Raw genomic sequence first — 5,580 nt, forward strand, 5'->3', positions numbered from 1 at the left:
TTTTCCTGGCATCCTAGACCCTGATTCTGGGGGCTCTAGCCTCCTTTGGAATGTTGACATTATGATGTTCCTGGAAGAATTTTGCAGATGGAATTCCCGGGCCTGTTTTAACGGGAGGCTTAGGAAAGAGATTTTAGCTTTGCTTACCTCTGCATGTTTTCTCCCCTTTGTGTTCTAATGCTCACGACATTTTGAAGGATGCGTTTTCCTTGGGTTGGAACATGTGCTCTGAAGCAAAATACATCCCCCTGCTCTCATGGGTATCACTCTGCTTTGGAAGCATATGCTGTTCTAAGCAATTGTCTTTTCATGTGCCTCCATGTGTTTGGATCTCTAAAGAAACACAATCAGATCTGCCCACATCCATGAGTAGAGGGGATGCATATTTACCTCAACAAGACGGACGACAAGGGTGAATCCGGAAGTGATATTATGGATTGGGAAGCCTGTTTGTGACGGGTGAAAGCAGCTGGTATTTTGAGATGTCATTTGGTTGTCTGTGTAAATACTCCCAGGATGTTTTCTCAGCAATCCCCAGAGTTCAGAGAAGGGCCTTGAGTGATGACAGCCTTGGGGTCATGTGACAAGTACTCGACACCTGTGGGCTTTACAAATGTGAAGATCAGGGGGCTTCTGAGAGGAATCCCAGGGAAGAAAATGGAGGAAACACTAAGTAAAACCTAGACACAAGATCTGTGGACAAATGGGTGAAATAAATAAGCCATTTAAGACTTCGTAGTATTTCCCACTAAAAACCAGGCTCCTTGGTACCTGAGGCTTACTGTATTAGTTTTAATGGCATTACCAGATGTGAAATCACACCAACTGAATAAAATGGGAAAAATCAGACCATGCTAAACCAGCTTGGCCTGATTCTTAACTTCTGTCAGATTTCCTTCTTGACCCATGAAGAATTGAGAATCACTATTTAGTTTCCAAATATACAGGGGTAGTTTGGGCTGGGTTTATTTTTTTATTTTTATTTTTTGGGAGGGGTGAGGAGGGCAGAATTGACCTCTTGCTGTGCTGTGGTCAGAGAATATAGTTTGTATGCTTTATCAGTACTTTGATATTATTTGAGATGTCCTTTATGGCCTAGCCTGTGTTCAACGTTTGGAAGTATTCCCTGCAAACTTGCAAAGAATGTAGATTACCTAGGAGTTGAGACAATTCTAAACATGTGGATTTTTAAAGTATCTAAACCATGCTCTTCAAATATTCAACATCATTATTAATCTTTTGATCACTTTATGAGTTTGTAACAGATCAATGTTAAAATCATACGTTAGGAGGGGCGCCTGGGTGGCTCAGTCGTTAAGCGTCTGCTTTCGGCTCAGGTCATGGTCCCGGGGTCCTGGGATCGAGCCCCGCATCGGGCTCCCTGCTCGGCGGGAAGCCTTGCTTCTCCCTCTCCCACTCCCCCTGTTTGTGTTCTCTCTCTCACTCTGTTTCCCTCTGTCAAATAAATGAATGAAAAGTCTTTAAAAAAAAATCGTATGTTAAGAAGTTCAAATTTTCCTAATTCTTTTGACTTTATGAAATTGCTGCTTTTATAGGTCAGTAAAATACTGACAGTTTCATGTGGCTCAACCTGATATTTTGAGGCAATGTTGCTGATGTTCACTGTCTGCTTTCTTATGTTCTTCTGGTTTATTATGTGATAACCTTCCTTGTCCTTAAATAATATCTTTTCCAGTCTATTCCATCTGACATTTATATGGTTAGAGCATCTTTATTTTGATCAGTACTTTTCTAGGGTAATCCACGTATCTTTATTCTGATTAAGCTCTATTTGGACTAATGTCTGGCATACTGTTTTTTCTATTTATTATACTTTTTCTTTGCTCTCTGCCCCTTCCCCCTGCCTTATTTTTGACCTTTTAGTTTAGTAAATTTTCTTTAATCTGTTTATTCCCTGCCTCTAAGTCTTTGGAAGTTATATATTCTATTTCTATGATAGTCTTACCAACAGACTCAACTCTGATGACTTCACTTTTTTTTTTTTTTCCCGATACAACTTTGAGTTCCAGGGTATGTTGAGGAGTTGGAATATCCCACGTGTGGATAAATCCACCAGTTTCTCCAGAAACCAGGATGCTTTTATTTGGTCACTTATCAGCCTAACATATATAACTAATGGAGAGGAGCATAAAATGTTCCTCAGTTTAGTGGAGAACCAAGAGCACGGATTTCCATCTCCTCTTGTGATGGACTTTAATAAACTGTTTGAATTTGTTGAATTGAATACCAGTATTCAATTGGTTTTGACTCACAAAAATGGCAATTTAATGGAGTTCAGTTCAATAGTTTACTTCCTCACTGTGTGGTTGCTCTTATTATTATTATTACTTGCTTTTTTACATTGCTTCTTCCTTGCACCCTTTTTCTGTTTCCCATTACAAATTTCTGTGTCTCTCTCTTATACGCTCTTCCTTGGCTCTTGCCTTGTCCCTCTTCCCTGTCTCCAAAACTCTGGGAGAGGAAGGAGGAGAACTTGAGTGTTGAGTCTCTCCCATGTAGCAGTTAAGAACGTGGCTCTGTTGCTGGATGGCATGGTGCTAACACTCTCACATCTGAATGATGCCGGGTAAGTTACTTACCCTTTCTGTGCCTTGGTTTCTCATCTACAAAATAGGAATTGTGATGGTTCCTGTCTTGTGTTGTTGTGAAGTTTAAATCAGCTAAGGTAGCTAAAGGATATAGAAAAACACAGCTTGGATGTTCAGTAAATATTAGCTAACATTCCCGGATCAAAGTCTCCTTTTCTTTAGTTAAACAGGATGATAAATTGAAAGAGGCTCATCATACGTTATTGAGTGAAAAGAGGTCATGAAACAACTGCAATATAATTTCATGTTGTAAAAAATAGTATCTGTCTTTATACGTGCAAAGGAGATACATCGAATTTCCTCGATTATGGCTTATTTATATCTTTCTTTGTGCTTTCTAATTTTTCTAAAGTGAACATATATTTTGTGTAATAAACTACACTTTAAAAATGCCTTGACTCGGCTTATTTATATGTTTGCTCTACACGGCATTTAAATTAGTGAGTTAGGATACAGAGACTGTGTATATGAGCGGGAGGACCACAAGTTGATGTGGCCATTTTGATAGGGTTCAGACTGTTGGCAGACAGCTAAATTTGATGGGTAATCTCAGAGAGATTTAGAAATTGGAAACTGAGGCACAGAAGCTAAAGCACTGAGCCATGGTGTGGGGAACTGGAAGGTCGTGTGTTGGAGCTTGATACGTTAGTTGCGGGTGCCCCGCGAGTGAATGAGGGAGCACAGAAGTTGGAGCAAGGATAGAATAAGGGTAGTGAGGGGGACATACAGCAGTGACAAGAAAACCTGTCGCCCCAGAGAGAGGGATGCGGAGAGAAGCTGCTTGAGTTCCTGATGACACCCAGCCTTCAGTTCCAGGGCCCCCAAGGGTGGGGGGGGGTCATGTGTAACCCGTTGTAAGCCATGTCTGTGCAACCTCAAAATCCATTTCCCACTTTGGAAGCGAGCTGGAGTGAGTTTCTGTTTCTTGCTCCCAGATGCCCAGGGAATTTCCACTGGCTGCTTACCACAAACCCTCAGCACCCATTCTTACCAGCCACTCCTCAAATGTGCCTGATTGCTTCTATCTGCAGGTTTTCATTCTGTTTTACAGTCGCGGAGCGAGGGAGAAGAGCCTAGGGGTGTTACCTGGAGGGTCAGTTCTGGCTTCGCGTCATTACTAAGAACCGCTGGCTCCTATCCATCAACATAATTACGGAATCTTAAAGCCCTGGAGATGGGAGCCAACTTCTCATGAGGAATCTCTGTCTTTCAGAAAGAAGCAAAGTCAGGACAAGCCCCTCTGAGGCAGGGCGCGAAGGCTCGGAGCGGTGAAATAATGGGGTCCGGCCTAACTCATGTCAGTATCCTTCATCTCTAACTGTCAGCGTCAGACTATCAAAACAGGAGATTTCAACCCAAGAAACCTACGCCGATTGCACTAGGCCATGGTGATTCCCTCTGAGTCAGACAGGATGATATTTGAGGTCACTTAAAACCCTGAGGTTAGAAGTTTGTTTTTTTATTTTTTTTAAATACAGAGGAGGAAGATTTCACTTAATGATAGAACTGGACCTAGCATTTTGGTCTCTTAATTCCAAATTCACCATTCCAGCTACGAATGTGAAGGCCACCCATGTCCCCTTCCTGCCTCCCCAGGGCACCCTTGTGCCTTGAGGCCGTGGTTATCTTGAACCGTACCCTTTTCTCTCCCCAGAGATACTTCAGCGGTGGAAAGACCCTGAATTGGAGCTTTGTGGGACTGACTGCAGCGTTCTTCAGGGAAGAATAAGCACAAAGATGCTGGAAGAGCATCGTTTTTCCATGGGACACCATGCTGAGAGAATACAGAAGGATGCCCAAGAAGAGGTTTAAGGAACAGTCATTGCTCAACTAGGGATGCGGTTGAGTCCTCAATCTACGGCAGCTTGTGTGTCATTCTGCAAGGTGATGCACTTTGCCCGTGGACTGGTCTTCTAAGTGAAAGCTGGGGATCATTTGTTCTTATCTCGGCTTCTTATCTGGGTACAGAAGTGGATTCCAATTTAAACATAAAGCATTAGACACAACACAACTTTATGTATTTCACTAACTCAAAGTTATAATTACGTAGATGGAGAAAGGCTGATGTTTGCCTTCAGGATGAATCTATGGATTCAGTATTATTACTCTCTGCATATTAAAATGGGTTTCCGAAGTATTAGTACTTGAAAAAATCTATTAGTTCCAATGGAAATGACTTCACATATGTATGGAAAAGAATCATCACGAATCTCTTAAAAATGTAATAATTCATACATTTCGCTAGATGCTTAATCTCATTTACTCATTGAGCCATTCAACAAAAATATATTGAATGCCAGCTCTGCACCAGGCATTGTGCCAAGTTCAAAGTAGGAAGTTTCATTATGTAATAGAACAAGTCTGGGACATTCTCTGTGCGAGGGGGCCACAGAGAACCAGAGAAGTAAACAGTTTGGGGGAAGAATAAAAGCATTCAGGGACTCTGGTGAGTATCTTCACGCTGGAAATTTTGGGGAGATTTGGAAGTACTGCAGGCGACTACTGAGTAATCAGGGGGCTTTTTCTTCTGATTGCTCCTATCTAGAAGGGGAAAGGGGAACTGACATTTAATGGGCACCTACCTGCTATGGGATAATCACAGTATTGGATGACACACACACAAACATGCACACACACTTCCATACGTGTATATATTGGTTACACGCATATATACTAGATGACATACATTATGTGTATATTTATAATATTTTGAATAATGTAATAATTAAAAGTGTAATAATTTAAAATGCGATTAATAATGCAGTTATTTAAAAAGTATTGCAATAAACCTGTGATGTAAGTCTTACTTGCCCATTTGAATGAGGAGAAGTCGAAGCTCAGAGTCACCTGTGTAAGGTTGTACATAAGAGGAAGAATGAAGATTTGTACTGAAATCTACCAAATTCCAGAATCCACTATTTTTTCACTTATCTTGATATCCAGAGAATAAATCAATCAAAAATCTTAAAAC

The sequence above is a fragment of the Zalophus californianus genome, chromosome 16, assembly GCF_009762305.2.
Source record: "Zalophus californianus isolate mZalCal1 chromosome 16, mZalCal1.pri.v2, whole genome shotgun sequence".
NCBI classification, from domain to species: Eukaryota; Metazoa; Chordata; class Mammalia; order Carnivora; family Otariidae; genus Zalophus; species Zalophus californianus.